The 16419-nt window shown below is 32.0% G+C and overlaps 1 protein-coding gene across 7 annotated transcripts in view; it reads left to right on the top strand.

Moving 5' to 3' along the window:
- The window catches only part of LOC143234662 (uncharacterized), a 65053-nt gene that overhangs the window by 20279 nt on the left and 28355 nt on the right, over positions 1–16419 (top strand). For 6 of the 7 annotated variants that reach the window (XR_013018752.1, XR_013018751.1, XR_013018749.1 and 3 more), the window contains exons 5-10: positions 10–167; positions 305–352; positions 1534–1673; positions 1938–2071; positions 5495–5662; positions 9588–9775. The gene's annotated coding sequence lies outside the window, so the exon portion shown is untranslated. Of the gene's footprint in view, positions 1–9; positions 168–304; positions 353–1533; positions 1674–1937; positions 2072–5494; positions 5663–9587; positions 9776–16419 lie in introns of those variants that run through there. The other variant, XR_013018750.1, reaches the window with a different exon arrangement.

Here is a 16419-nt window from a genome sequence, read left to right as displayed (position 1 = left end):
GTATTTCAGGATCATAATTATGGAGCACCTCCACCACCGTCACCTCCTGTGTCTCCATTACCCAATGTGAATGGATCTATTAGTGAGGACACCAACTTTTCAGTTATATCTGTCACATCAAATAATTTTAACAAAGTTCAAGATGAAAGCATAACAAGATGTATTTGGTGAGTTAAAATAAAATGCTTATAAATATTACATCATTTTATGATGTCAAAGTAAATTTGGAAAATGTTTGTATTTTTATTTAAATATTGAAGTTTATTTTGTCATAGGAACTAAAATAATCTTTTTTCTTTTATAGTGGATTTAGTCATGATGATGAATACATGATTTGCTGTGACAAATGTTGGTAAGTTTAATAATGAGACCTTTATTACAACATCATAACTATATTTTAGTTATTCATTTATTCCTGTCAGCAAGTATAACTCTCCTTCTGTGTGTGTGTGTGTTTTTTGTTGTTGTTTTTTTAAATCATGCACTAGGATTGAATTATAATTCAATGAACATTGTGAATTTGTAGACTTTCAATATAATAACTTTCCTCTCCCACAAATCAGCTATTTTCCTCAATATGTTTGTCAAAGAGATTTCCATGATGTAACTCCTAGTTAAAGTGATTTTACATGAATTGTTTTACTGCATGAAGATATCAGCATGCAACACAAGCCCTCCACCAACAGGAGGGTAACACATTTCCATGCATGCTAATTTTTCCCCTGCATTTGCACTCATGAGCTTAGCATTGTTTTATAAGGGTGTGTTTAAATTTCTTATCTGAGCTCAAGCTGGAGATATTTTCTTTGTTAATGAAAATTTTTGATTTCTGTTTTCTTTACTTTGTTTTCAAAATTCTTTAGTTTCTTATCATGAATTCTCAAAAGATGGTGATTTCTATTCAGGTCTTATTTCTTCTGTAGCTTTTGAAGGCTTGTTAACTTTTACGGTTGTTGTAGCAGTTGTTCCACATGTTGTGAATTATCAGATGCTTAATGGGCCTCCTACTTTTGTCTCATTGACCGAATATCTTTTTCATCAGTCAGGAAGAGTCTATTAGACAATGGTCTTAGCTCAGTTTATACTTTACCATTTGTGAAATGACTTTAACTTTTAAGTCTTATTCCTTTCCATATTTTGCTTGTGTCCATTATTATTTTTGTTTACTAATGCATGAGTCTTCAGTTTATCTAGTCTTTTCTTCTTGTTAGTTATCATGTTTTACACTGTTTCTTTTACCTAATAGCTTCTTTCTCATGCTGAAATGCCTCATCCCTCTCACATTTGTAATAACTTTTATCCTGATTTTTAGGCTTCACTTTCTTTTCTTTTCAGTTCCTTGTATCTGGCCATATTGTGATAAAGTGGCTTTTAATGGTGTTCTTGTGATGATATTTGTTACTTAAATTTTGTATTTTTTTATTTTTGCTTCAAATTTCAAACAGTCTGTATTACACATCTTTTTTTATGAAGCATTAAGACAGGTATCATATTTTGCTGAAAACTGTTATCATATGAACTTTATTGATCTAGTGTGTGGCAACATGTGGATTGTATGGGACTTGATAGAACAAACATCCCTGATACATACCTCTGTGAGAAATGTGAGCCACGCAAGGTAAACAAACAAAAAGCTAAAGCTCTACAAACTAGGAAGAAAGAAGAGATGTCTGGTTAGTATTAGTTCTGTCATCTTGTAAACAGTCCATTCAGTGTCAGTTCTGTCATTATGTGAACATCTGTTAGTTTATTGAAGTTGTGAAACCAATTTTTTGTCACGTTTTGTCTTAATATTCATTGCAGTTTTTGTTTTCTTAAATTCTTTTTCATTTACAAGATTTGCGAGTTATGTTTGTTAACTTCCCAGAAATGTGCAAGTGAAAATTAACACTGTTCAGAGATTGAGTAATTCAATTTCTTTTTATTCTTGAATTTAGATATCAGTTCTGACAGTGGGAGAGATGGAAGTAAGGGTGCCTTTACTGGGTGGCAAAGTGATGGTTCCACTTGGAGAATTCGAAACGGGAAACACGAACAAAACAAAACTAATAAAAAACTTAAGACAACAAAGGTAACATGCTTTCTCTATAATGTTATACAACTTGTTTTAGTATGTGGGAAGTCCCGGAATATCTTTGCACTGTAATTCTTTCAATACAGGCTCAATCTATATGACCAATCCATGTGACCTCTTTGTACTCTTTAAAGTGTCTTTAGATTTATACTTCTAAATTTCAGTAGAGTATGTGTATCTTCACAAAATTTTGAAGTTTTTCATTTAATATTACAAGTCTTTAACATATAAAAAATAGTATTTTTTAGTGAAATGTTTTAAATAAACTAAAGATTTGTTCATGAATGTATGTTTTGAATAGTTTGTGTGCAAAGTAATTTTCATGTTAAAATTAATTTTCTTCATCCCAAAAACCTCAGAGTTCCATTGTGTAATCCCTAAGACATAAATGTATTTCAAACATTTTTGTTCTCTTTTCTGTACAACTTTATAGTTTATCTGTTATTCTCCCTACCCTGTCTCAAAACAGAATCTGTCAATTTGATTGATATCTTAACCACCAAAAAATATCAACATCTAAATTAATCTTTTCCTTTCTAGAATGGCTTTAGATTGTAACATGAAACTACATTAATTTATTATAAATAGCTCTATGTTCATAACAGTGTATATCAATTTATAATTAAACTTTATTGCCCTGTAAATCATGTCTAGCTACAGTTCATGCCATTTTAAATCACTCAAAACATGTGCATCTCACCTGACACTCAAATTACATTACCCACAAGCAGTTCACATGCATGCTTAGTAAAAGTTTATGTATTTTACTTAATCTAATCTTAAATTACTTAAAAAGATCCTTATTTTTATATTTTAGATACTTTTATAATTAAATAATAAACATGAAAAACAAGAAATAATATACTTATCATTTTTTGTTGTCGATTGTCGAAGAGTGTTAACCCTAAATGTTTATTTAAGTAATTAATGTACCAGACAATGTAGGCTAAGTATATACAAAAAGTAGAAAATTCCCTTACCTTTTAAAATTTTTCTGGCTTTCTAACTCTGTGACAAAATCCATTACAAATTTATCAAAACCTTTCTTTTACTTTCCCAGGGAAGTGATTTGCTACTTTGAGTGAAATTAACGTTTAGACATTCAGAACATGATATTATACAGTATGTCGTTTGTTAGATGTTATTGGTTATAGGTAATACATAATTAAATATAAGAGAGAACTACAAACAAATTATGAAAGGGAGGATTTGATGGATGGGTGTGACAGTTGAGGTCTGATTTTCTATTTGGTAGCTCTGTAACTAACAAAATATAATACCTTTATAAATGTAATTTATCTGAGCAATGATAGAGAGTATTTTATGTTTAATTCCTTACTTTTTCGAAGGGTTGTGGGTAAAATAGGGATGATGACATGCTAATAGAAAATGTCACATTAGGGGAAATTTAGAATATTTTTTTTACATTGCTGTGTAGAATTAGCTTAAAACTTGTATACTATTAAAATATGGATTATTAGCTAATATTTAATGGTATTTTACTTTGTATAACATAAACAAAAAGTACTTTAATAAAATTTTGAATGTAAGTACACTAAAACCATATCGTGCACAGTAAAAGATACCCAAGAAGATAGGACTATCGTAGGCTTGTTCAGTTTGTAAATTTTGATTCTTTATATAAAATGTTTAAAGAAATGGATTGGATCCATTAAGAGAAGAATATGAAATTTATAGATTTAAGTGAAATTTCAGTTCTTTTTAGTATTTGTAATTAGACCCTTGGTGGGTCAATGGTAACTTTAAAATCTACAAGGCCAAAATCTGTTGTTTGATTCTTTGTGGTGGACACAGAACTTAGTCTCTTGTGTATTTGCTTTGGAAACCAAATAATGTATTTGGTGTTTTTTTGTACTTAGAAATACCATCTTACGGTATGAGTTTTTATAAAGGTTTTGCTTGCCTGAGTTACAGTGAAATATATGTGAAGATAAAACAAGGGTAGTTACTAAAATATTCTCTTAAAGCAGTTCTTTGATGTAAAGATGTGTCACAATTGATTTGTATATTTGGAAAATATTAAGAAGGAAATGTGTATGTAGATAATTGTGAGTATATTCTATTACTGTAGGTTTGTAAGGAAAGGGAAGAAGGTTAAAACATACGAGGATGGTTTGTGTCTAATTTGTGTGATAGATTTGTTTAAAACTTATTTAACAAATGTTTAGAAAAAGATATAGCAATAAAGAAATTAAGATTGCAAAACTTCAAGCACTAATTTGATTGTGATGACTACAGTTATTAAGTTTTCATTTCATTGTAAATATTTATAAAGTGATATTTGTAACTCAGATTGTCCAAGAGTTTTATAGTTTGGACATGATGTTTTTCCTGACTTGGGAGGTGCTTTTAAATTTATTCATTTGGCAAACAGGAGTATAAGTCACTAGTCCATTCCTTATTTTGGTGTGAATATGTTAAGAAAGAAAACGAGAACTCTTATATATAAGAGCTGTATCTACCAGTTTGTGGCTCAAAATTGGTATTGGTGCCCATTCAGTATATAGCTTTGTCATTTTAATAACCCAGAATTGGCAAGTTATTGACAGCCTATAGAAGTAAGTACAATGGCAAAATAATGGTGCCTTTAGCATCAGTCTTCTTATTGATTCTGGAAGTTGTTTTTGGAGCTTCATGTGTTCACATTTTGCATATTGTCTTGTAAAAGTAGATATAAATAAACTGAATCACTGGTTAATTCCATTTTAGATTCTGTTGTGTTTTCAGTAAAGCTTGCAGATAAGTTGTAATTAAGAACTGTTAATATTAGTGGAAACATCTGTTAGTGTTTTTTTTATTGGATTGTGTATTATATCTTGTGGTGGGCTAGTTACATTTCCATGCTGTATTGTATCTTATGGTTGACTAATTACTCCCTTATCCTTACTGTGAATTATATCTTGTGGTTGGCTAGTTACATTTCCATGCTGTATTGTATCTTGTGGTTGACTAATTACTCCCTTATCCTTACTGTGTATTATATCTTGTGGTGGGCTAGTTACATTTCCATGCTGTATTGTATCTTATGGTTGACTAATTACTCCCTTATCCTTACTGTGTATTATATCTTGTGGTGGGCTAGTTACATTTCCATGCTGTATTGTATCTTGTGGTTGACTAATTACTCACTTATCTTTACTGTGTATTATATCCCCAGATTGATTAGTTGCTCTTTTATCCTTGTAGCTTTTAGATCTTTGAGAAATTGTTTTTTTCTGTAATCTCTGTAGCAACATACCCAGTCAATTTTTATTGTGTGGCACTAATTATAATTTTTAATCTTTATTTATTGTGCTTTTTATATTCTCCAATTGCTTCTGTATTTTGATTAAGAAAGATGGTATGAATACAAAGCATATCCTTTCAGTTGTTTATGTTATATTTCTTTTAAATTTCTAGAGTAAGAGCAAAAGTAGAAATTCTAGTATTGAAGAAGAGGCACAGAGTGCATGGGATGTGAGCTTGAAGCTACATGACTGGATAGATAGGTATGAAGAAGCCATGATCAATCATTACACACCAGAAGTACAGATGCTAGCCAGGTCTCTTAGATTTGATGTTCACCATGTAAGTGTAAGATATATTAAAATGTGGTGTTTTAAAGTGCCATCTTATTTTAAATGTGTGTTTTACTGCAGGTGCAGGCTCGCACATATTTTGTTCGCAGTGACTTGGACAGAATGTTACCTTTTAGTAATACAGCCTCTTGTTTTTTAATAAACTTACTTATTCAAACCTATTTGGATGGCATTAGGGTCTGCTATATGTATTTCAACCTATTACATTTAAAATATAATCAAACAGCTTTAGTATCTTTGGGTCAGTATTTTTCAAAGTTTTAATCTCAAAACAAAATATTTAAAAGTGCTTAGTCTTCATTTAATTTTTGGTGTCATATAAAGTGATAAAGCTCTCAGTTTTCCTCTTATTTAGTATTATTCCAAAACCCAATCAGCATATACTCTATCTTATCTATAAGTTTCAAGGTCTAATATGCAGTTTAACATCTTCATATTGGTTACTGACATGTCAATAATTTTTCCCACCTCACAATGAAAGACCTTTTCATGCGTCTTGCACTTTCAAAGCAGTTTTAAAGCCACATCCTTCTGTTTAATGTACTTATTTATAAGTAATAGAAATATCTTATTATAAAATTATAGTTTATAGTGTGGTCCCTTTAAAATTAGTGGCAATTTGCCAGTGAGGAAAGTTCCATTCTTACCATTTAACAACTTTTATAACCTATTTACATCATAACAGGAAAGAAAGATTTTTCCTTTTTGTATGTTCTGCTTTGTGAACTGTGTATCATTTGTTTTAAAATGTATATTTGAAAGATGTAATATGTTATGTTTGGTTAAAAAGTTAGAGAACATTTCAATAAGGCTTTTCTCACTAATCACCGAGTGCAGAACTTTAGGAGTGCAACATGTAAGTGTGAGGGGAACCTTGTAATTTGTTCCTATTATGATGTTTTGTTTCAGTCATACAAGCCAGGCAATAAAACTATATATATAAAAGGTAAACAATTGAAATTATTAGTATTTGAACTTCAGTTACAGAGAAAAAAAAAATTATGGGAGAAAGGTATGTTTTTTATTTCATACTTTACAAAATGTCCCTACAGTTTTTCTTTAATGACTCAGCTACAGTTAGCATTAGGTTGAGAAAATAATGGATCAAATGTAAAACGAGGTTCATTCAGTAAGTTCTAGAAGTTTTGCAAATTAAATATCACAACTTATGATAAAAACAAGTGTTTTTATTTTGGCAGTGAAAATTACCTTGCATTATTAATAGTTACAGTCTAGGTGTGACTAATTCCATTAAATCACAGAACAATGTTTAGTGAATATACTTAAAAAAGTTTACTAAAACCTTGTCAAAGAAACACTTTGAAAATTGGTATGTAAAGTAAGTATTTCTACAAGTAGCTTTACAGTAACACCAGCACTGTTTACGTAGGGTTGACAAGATTATTGGACTCTGTGGAGACTAAGGACACTATTTTTACTAATTGAACCTTCAAAATTTTGCATTAAAACAGGGAACAAAATCCGTTGTGTAGTATTTAAGATAGTAATCAGCTTATAAACCACATCTCAGGCCTATGTGTAGTAACATCCTCCAACCCATTACTGTGAAGTTAAGTATTTCTCCAGAAACAGTTAAGAAAATAATAGACAAAGATTTAAATTTCACAAAGACTCACAAACCAAACACAGGCTTATAGCCACATCTTGAAATCAAAGGCTGTTTTTATGAGAAAGATGTTTGCAAAAATGCAAGTCACAGCAATTCCAGTTGTCAAATTGACAAACAATATGACATTTTTGTACTTATTCACAGTCTATTCATTTCATAATAGTAATTTTTGATATTCTGTACAAATCTTTACAAAATCTGTCAGTCTTTTAGTAAACATTTCAAGTCTTTTTCATATACAAAAAATTATATTTTTTTAGTGAAATATTTTAATAAATTAAAAAAGATTTGTAATTGAATGCATCATATATTTGTTTTTTAATTATTTATGTGTGCCAAGTGATTTTCGTGTTAAGATTAAAAATACTTTTCTTCCTGTCTAAAATCTCTTAAATAATTTCACACATTTGTTTTCAGTTATTTTTTGTACCCTAACTAACACGAAAGGTGGTAGGTCAATTTGACCAACCTCAAAACCACTAAACAAAATTGAAACAGTTAACTTACCTCTTCTTACTTTCTAAAGTAGCTTCACATTGTAACATGAAACTTTGTTCATTTATTCTAATTAACTTTAAACTTGTAATGGTATATGTCTATTTATATTTAAGTTTTATTGTTTTATTACCCTTTAAACCATCTTGCCATTGTAAGTTGTAAATCACTTGGGGAATGTGTAGCCCATGTTACCTATAAGTTACACTGAGTTGCTCATGAAATACTTTTATTATATTATTATTTATTCTACCTTATCTAACTTTAAATAACCTAAATAGATCCCTACTTTTACATTTTAGTTACTTTTATAATAATAAATAAAGAATAAATATGAAAATTAAGAAATATAATACTCAGTATTCTTTTTTCTTGCTGTTGACTGTTTATGACAATAATCTTACTTTTTATACTAATGGTAGTGGTGCATTAAGAAAATAATAGACAAAGATTTAAATTTCACAAAGACTTACAAACCAAACACAGGCTTATAGCCACACCTTGAAATCAGAGGTGTTTATGCAGTTTTGTACATTTTTATTTAATTAAATAATGCAGAAAACAGAAATTCATCCAAGCTAACCATTGTGATACCTGTGGGAACTAAAGTTGTGTTATGAGAGGAATCAATGATTATCTGCTCGGAACACAATGTAGTATAATACATCATTTTACAGATGAAAACTTTAACTTTCTATTTTTCATAGGTAATATTTTAATGTAAGAGAGAACTATTAACAAATTCTTAAAGAGAGGATGTGACAGGTAGATGTGGCAAGAGGAGCCTAATTTTCTATTTGAATTATCTGTAACCAAGCAAAAATTAATACCATAAAAATTATGGTTTGTCTGAGCAATGACAGGTTTATACTGAGTAATTTATGTTTAATTTTGTAGTTACTGGAGGGGTGCTGGATAAATAGAGAAGATATCTAAATAAAATGTGTATGTGAGTCACACAAGGAGAATTCAGGATTTTTTAAAATATTGCCTTATAGAATTAAGAACTATTAAAATATGGGATATCAGTAGTTTAATAAAATTTTGAATGTAAGACACAAAAACCTTGAAGGATACCTATGGCAAGAGGGTTAACTGAGAAAGTCAGTCAAATAATGATAGTTTTTGAACATTGTTTGGTTTGAACATGTTATTATTTCATGTAAATTACATTTATTTTGTGCACTAGTACCATCATTATTTACACGTAAAGGCTTAAATTTCAATGGAAATTGGTGCTGAAAAAATGGTCTTAAAAACAGAGGTAAGTGTAAATGGAAGTAGACTGTTACAAGTTTTAGAGTTTACAGTTTCCTGTTATAATCTACAGTCATTCTGGAAACAAAAGGGTAAATTAACTTTATTTTGTATTTGTTTTATGAAGTCACATGATCAGTCAAAATTGAGTTTGTAAAGAATTTAGTTAAATAAAATAAAAATATAATCTGCAGTTTTACTGTTCAAAATATTTGACATTTATTTAGGAGGTTTAAGAGGTTGTGCAAAGAAAATTTAAGTTTTTAGAGGAAGAAAAGTATCTCTAATCCCAATATTTAAATCACAGAGCTGTCAACATACTGATTGTACATTCATGGATAAATCTTTAATAATAATAATAATACTTAGTTAAAAATTCATGTTAATTTTTTTGGTCACCATTGTTGACATGTAAACCAATACTATGTGGAAAGAGTCATGTGGTAATAAGTGGGAATTTCTTTTTATTGTACTTTTACAGTAAGCTCCAACTTGATAATACATTTCTTCTTATAAATTAATTTTTTTGTAGAATGAGTTAGTGAATAAAGCCTCAGACCTGCTGCAGGCTCAAATGTGTAAAATAGCTGAACTCTCCAAAAATCAGAGAGGTCTTGTAGCTGCCCTGAATCTTAAGAAGGAACAAGCTATTGCAGAGTATAGAGGCCGATTTATGACTCTGACACAATTTAAAGAACAATATCCCTTTTTCAGAAGTAGGTGAGTAACAACATATTTATTAGTGCTGTTACAAGAGAAGATTATGTATTAGTTTCAATGTTTTAAGTCATACTGAGAACCAGCAGTGATGGTCTGTATGATATGGAACATATGATGACTATGTGAAAACGTACAGTGTACCTTGTGTTCTTTATCAGATCTCATACTCATATAAAGTTCACTTGTAGCTTGTATTCTCAAGTAGGTTTAATACACACACACACACACACATCTTTTAATCACCTAAGGTTTATTTACCATGTAACTATGTTCTCTTATAGGTCTAATGCACCCAAGTATCATAATCACCTAGAATTTAATTATAGCTTGTGTTATTTGGTTGATCTTAATACACCCAGATCTTACAATCAACTAAAGTTTACGTTTTATGCCTCATTAGATATGATACGCCAAGATATTATAGCCACCTAAGATTTATGTGTTCTGTGTTCTTAAGTAAGACTAATATGTCGAGAATTAATAATAGGTTTGCTTATAGCTTGTGTTCTTAACCTTTTCACTACATGTGTGTTAAAGTGCATGTGTCACAACTTCTTGGACCCTTATTTTCAAAATTGTATTAAATAACATTTTAAATAATTACATCAGTGAGATTGACATCAAAATGTAGTTTATAATATAAATTTTAGTATTATATATGTTTTAATTTCTTAATTTAAACTTTTCACACAGGCCATGTCATTAACAAAATTTTACTGAACTACTATTTTATGAATTTATGTCAGTAAGTTTGGTATCAAACTGTAGATTATAATTGAAACTTTAATATTATATATGAGTTAATTTCTTAATTTTAAAAGTAAATATTAAAAGAACACATCTAAATATTTATTTTTGTGAGTCATGTGGTGTATTAAATGCAGCCCTGGTTAAAATTAGTTTTTGTGATGTCAGAATACTAAGTTATAGTTTTGTATTAATTAGGAACTCAAATTACTAATATTGACAAACCAGAATATAAAATAAGACCCTCTAATATTTTTATTTTGTAGAGATATGACGTACAGACTTAACAAAACACAGAGGCCCGTTCACCTATTTGTATATTTGAAAACTGTCCCTTATATACACTTACTACAATATATGACATATAAATAACCAGTATACAGCTTAGAATGTCCCTCTAGTGTTGTTTTCACAGCCATTTTAATCTGTTAAAAGGTTAACACATTCATTTGCACCAAGATTTCAAGGATGTAGGTTGTGTCTTTAGCCTACACAAAATTTCATATTTTGTAGACCTAAACACAACTTAGTTACTAAGCTTGATAAATTATAGTGGAATTATGTGGTATCAGTATAGTAATTTATTATTTATCATCTTTTATTTATTGTTCTATATTTTAAGAAAAATGGGTTTAATAACTTATTTGTAAATAATAACAATCTATGTACATATGTATAATGTACAATAATTGAACTGTGATTATGCATTACAAAATACTGCTGCACTAAAACACAGCCAAGATGTTGCCACTTTGTAGAGACCAAAGGTCAGTTTGATATTATTGGATGTGGTAACTGAAGAGCATATGAACCATGTCAATGCAAGTTATGTAATGTTAGCCAGACACGACTTGAAGGTCAAAATAATAAATCCTAATATATGTGGCATTATGAGACTTAAGGTTCTCAGACTAAACATTTATATTTTCACGTTATAATATGTAGTCATTCTAGCATAAACAAAAGTATATATTTCTAATTTATTTATGGTGGTTATGAGGTTGGTCAAATTGACAGACCCCACATAGTTAAGGTAGAGAAAATAACAGCCAAAATATAAATTTTTATTGAAAACAAATGTTTGAAATATATTTAGGAAGTTTTAGAGATCACACAAATAATATTTGAGATTGGTGGGATGAATAATCGTTTTTTTAATTATAACATGAAATCACACTTGATACTTTCACAAACAAATTTTTAGTGAAAATACTTCACTAAAAAATCTGATTTGTTTGTCTAGAAAAAAAACTTGTAATACTTACCAAAAATCTACTACATATTGTGGAAATACATATGCTACATCAAAAGTTATAGTATAAATGCTTAACATGTACAAATGTGTACATGAACTTGTGTGTATTATACTGAGCCTATTGCAAAAAGATTAAAAGGAAATATAAAGAAAAAAATGTTAAATGTCAATTTCTGTGAGTGACATAACATGCCCAGTTGTCTTATTGCTCAGTTTACATATGCCCACCACACATGTACAAGTAGTTAATGAATTAGAAAATTGAAGTTGAAATATAGCAAGCTAAATATAGAATAAGAACCTCCCACCTCTATGATTTGTTGAGATAGCAATATATCAGCAAATGTACTAGAGCAGCTCCTCTCACTACACCAATCTTTTGAAAGTGTGTGTCTAGTCCCATATAACTCTAATTAAACTTTGTTCATAACCAACAGAAAGAGCATTTTCACCTCTATGTAATTTTGAGAGTTGTTTAAAAGCATCTTGAAAGAGAAAGTAATAATTTTACCAAAACTTAAGTGTGATTAATAATTGCTCTGAATAGGAATAGAATGTACTTTACTACAAAACTGCAAGCATTTTAGAAATGTGCAAAAGCCACACTTGTGATAGCATATGCAGTATAACATTATACACTGATTTTGACACATGTACTTATTTTACATACAAGTGTTTGAGTGTTAAAAAAAACTTTACAAAAATATTTAAGTCAAAAAACAGTGAAACTCATCACACATTTTACATTTTATACGCACTTCATTTTCAGGAAGGCAAAGTTGCATCCTTTTCTGTTATCTATTTCAACAATTGTAGGAAAATGCCTGCCAAGATTAAGTCTCAAAGATGGTGAATCCTATACAGTTCTAGAGAGTTGTACACCAGAAGGACCTGATCTCTTTTTGAAGTAGAAGCTCAACATGAGCTGTGACCAGGTCCTTTCTGAAGGTCTTCTGGGATGATGCCAGCTGATTGGTCTCTTGTTTATATTTTGTAAAATAAGTACATGTGTCAAAATAAGTTTATAATGTTATACTGCATATACTATCACAAGTATGGCTTTTGCACATTTCTAAAATATTTGCAGTTTGGACTTTACAACTGTCAAGTCCAAAAGTAAAAACAAAAGTTTTTATACCATTATACTGTCATTTGTTCAATAGAATATTAACTTAAGTGTTGATCATTTAGATCAACTCCTTCCATAAACATATTGTATTTTACAATTAACTGAGATTTTTTAAACTCTGCATTCCTTCCTCCTCTTGTCACCATTGTCATAGTACTCGAGTGTATAGTTCAAAGTGCATAGATGTCTCCTTTGTCAGTCCACTTTACAGCTGTCAGAGCTCCACATTTAAAACATTGTGCTTTCCCTTTCCTTAGGTTTGTGGAAACCAATTGTTGGGGGAATATAGTGTTTGTCTTTCCTGCATGTTCCATAGGATCCCATAGTTTGTCAAATAAATGAGGGTAAGTCTAAAAGTCGTCCATGAAAACCCAGTGTTGATTTTGTCCATCAGTTCTGTCACAACATTGTCTACCAAACCTTTATCTGAGATTTGTCATACAGTATTCACTCACAGTTTCTGCCAAGATCCACCACTTGATTCCTCATATAACAGGTTTCTTTAGTAAATATTGGAGAAAACCAACTCAACATTTTTTTCTAGTATCTGTTCATCTGTGGTTGGTTCTGTGTTAGGAGAGTAGTGTAAAGCAAATGAATTTAGTAGATGGTCTATCACAGGTCTAATCTTAAAACATTTGTCATAATTAGGATTAGTTCTTGGAAGAGCATTAGTGTTGTTATTGAACTATGAGTTAGTATGGATAGCTAAAAACATGTCTGTAGAGAAGATGTTAGAGAACCAAGGAATATACAAATGAAAATGGGTAGACCAGAAGTGAGAAAAAGAAGGGCAGGGCTTGAGTCCCATCCCCTTGGGGTGTGTTCCTGTATGTGGTGAGGGGACCTCCCAGAGAAGGTTCTGTTCTTTCGGTTTACTTCTTCTGGGACGTAAACATCCACCCATGTGTTTGCTTTACGTGGTGACCCATGAAGGGGAGGAGAGGATCCTGGTGGTTGAAGGGTCCAACCCTAACACACCACTTTGGCTTTGAATTCCTCTAGAAGGGTAACCTTGGGGTAGCTTCCCCAGGGTCAATCAAATACCAATATTGGATGTTCTCAGTGGGTGTTGTGGACATTGTATCTGATGCTGGTGTTTGGGTATAGTACTCTTGAAACCATGGCATTACTGTAATGTCCTTGTTTGGCACTATAGTGCATCCCTTCGTAGGGCTCCATGGTGGGTGTGATCAGTGGGCACTGAAAAATTCTTTCTTTATTATGGATCCTCCTAATCAAATTTAAAAAAAATAGTGAAAAACAGAACATAAGTAAAAGACCACGTCTTGAAGATTCTGAGTAGCAATCTTAAACTTCTTCAACGTCTATACCTTATTTCCCAATATTACACTCTTTATCATACAAATTTTTAAGGCAAATGTCTCCCTTTTTTAGGTAGAAGGGACTAGAGGGATCTCCTAAGTCATTCAAAAAGCTTTGTTCTAGTGGCATGTTGGTGAAAACATCCACTCCTAAACATAGTGAAATTGTCTTGCATATGAAAGATATTGGAGATATACCCATTGAGGTTATGCCCCATGCTACTCTGAATTCATCACAAGGAGTTACTGTTGGGAGGGATTTGAAGAACATCCCAGAGCCAGAGATCCTTGCTTGTTTCTTCACTTGAGGATTTTCTACAGTGAAGCATATTTCCACTTGCAAAGATGGAATTATGATGCTGACCAATGTCCTAATTCTGCTGCTTACATCACCAGTCCACCTGCCACAATCAAGGCAGGTTATCTTAAATGCATGGTACGACCATGTATTTTGAATCCTCTCAGATGTTTATCGATGTTAGCAGTTTGGTCATTCAAAAACATCATGTCATGGTTCCTTGATGTGTGCTCATTGTGGTGGCAAGGACCACAATATCTATAAGTGTGAAATAGACCCTCATTATGTTAATTGACCAATCATACTTTTATTCATGCCCTAAGTGGGTGGATGAAAAGAGGTACAGCATTTGAAAATGGTTCACAACAGTTCTTACACAAGAGGCACGAAAGTTACTGTCTACCACTCCATCTAGGATGTATGCTTCTGCACTTCATTTCACTGCTACAATGGGAGTGCAGACGGATATCTCTGTGCCTCCAAAATAATTGTTCTCAAACCATGTGGAAAGTTCACTGGTTAAGAAAGTTAAATCAACATCAACAACCATCTCTGTCCCTACCATTCATTACAGCATATCCCCAGATCCATTTCCATTGGTTTTGGGTATGGGCATCAAGCCATCTGGCCTTCTTTCACTGCTCTCACAGAACTTGATCATGGCATTATGTGTAAGCCATCAGCAGATGACTGCATGGCAGCAGTAACTGAATGTATTATTCAGGTGACTGCTCAGTGTATTCCTAAAACTTTGACACATTTTCAACAGCATCCTCATCTGGGTGGAATCCTGCCTTCCATATGGCTTGGAAGGCTAAAAAATGGGCCTGGGATACCTCTCGTAGGTATCCTACACATTCAAACCGCATCACTTTTCAGCAGGCCTCTGTACATGTTAGACAGGTAAGTCATCAGAGCCAGAAGAAATCTTGGATTAAGTTCACAACCAGCATCTCTTCTACCACCAGTTTCAAAGTCATATGAGACAAGATTTGGAAGGTTGGTGGATAGTATAATTCTGTCCACTATTTGATCTTGCTCTCTGATGGCTAAAAAGTTGCTGAATGGCATTGCTGATACTCTTGACGAAAGCTCTTGCTTCATCCTCCACCTTCTTAGCCATCAAGACTCGGGCAGAGCAATCACCTCTTTCCTTTCGGGCTGATTGTCTCTATGACTATAATCACCCCTTTACACTGGTGGAACTCAAGCTGGCTTTTCATTGATTGGACCTGATGATATGCACTATGAGATGCTGTGCCATCTCTCTCCTGCTTCTCTTGCTATTCCTCTGGTTGTTTTTAACCACATCTGGCAGGAGAATGTTTTCTCTTATACGTGGCACTAGGATGTTGTCTATCTTTCTCTAAGCCTGGGAAGAATCCCAAGATTCTTTCAAACTACCATCCAGTTGCTTTCACAAGCTGTCTCTGTAAAACCTTAGAGAGGGTGGTTAATGCTCATCTTGTTTGGTTCCTTAAATCAAACAACCTCCTCTCACCCACCTAGTGTGGGTTCTGATGACAGTGCTCCACCATGGACCTCCTGGTTTGACTTGCAACTTTGATCAGCGAAGCCTTTCTTAAGCAACAACATCTTGCGTCAGTATTCTTTGACCTTGAAAAGGCTTATGATACTACATGTAGGTATGGCATTTTGCAAGACTTTCACTTATAATGGGTTAAGTGGCCATTTGCTAATTTTTAATAGACAGGCAATTCCAAGTTCATGTGGTTTCAACACCATTCCGTTCTTTCCTACAGTAACTTGGAGTCCCTCAGGACTATCTTGGGTGTCACACTTTTCCATATGAGGATTAATGCCATCACTGGTCAACTCTTTCTTTCTGTTGCAAATGTGAAAATAAGCTTTTCCAGATAAATCCCTCTA

This window comes from Tachypleus tridentatus, chromosome 12 (assembly GCF_004210375.1).
Source record: "Tachypleus tridentatus isolate NWPU-2018 chromosome 12, ASM421037v1, whole genome shotgun sequence".
Taxonomy (NCBI): domain Eukaryota; kingdom Metazoa; phylum Arthropoda; class Merostomata; order Xiphosura; family Limulidae; genus Tachypleus; species Tachypleus tridentatus.
This window is presented reverse-complemented; position numbering and strand designations above follow the sequence as displayed.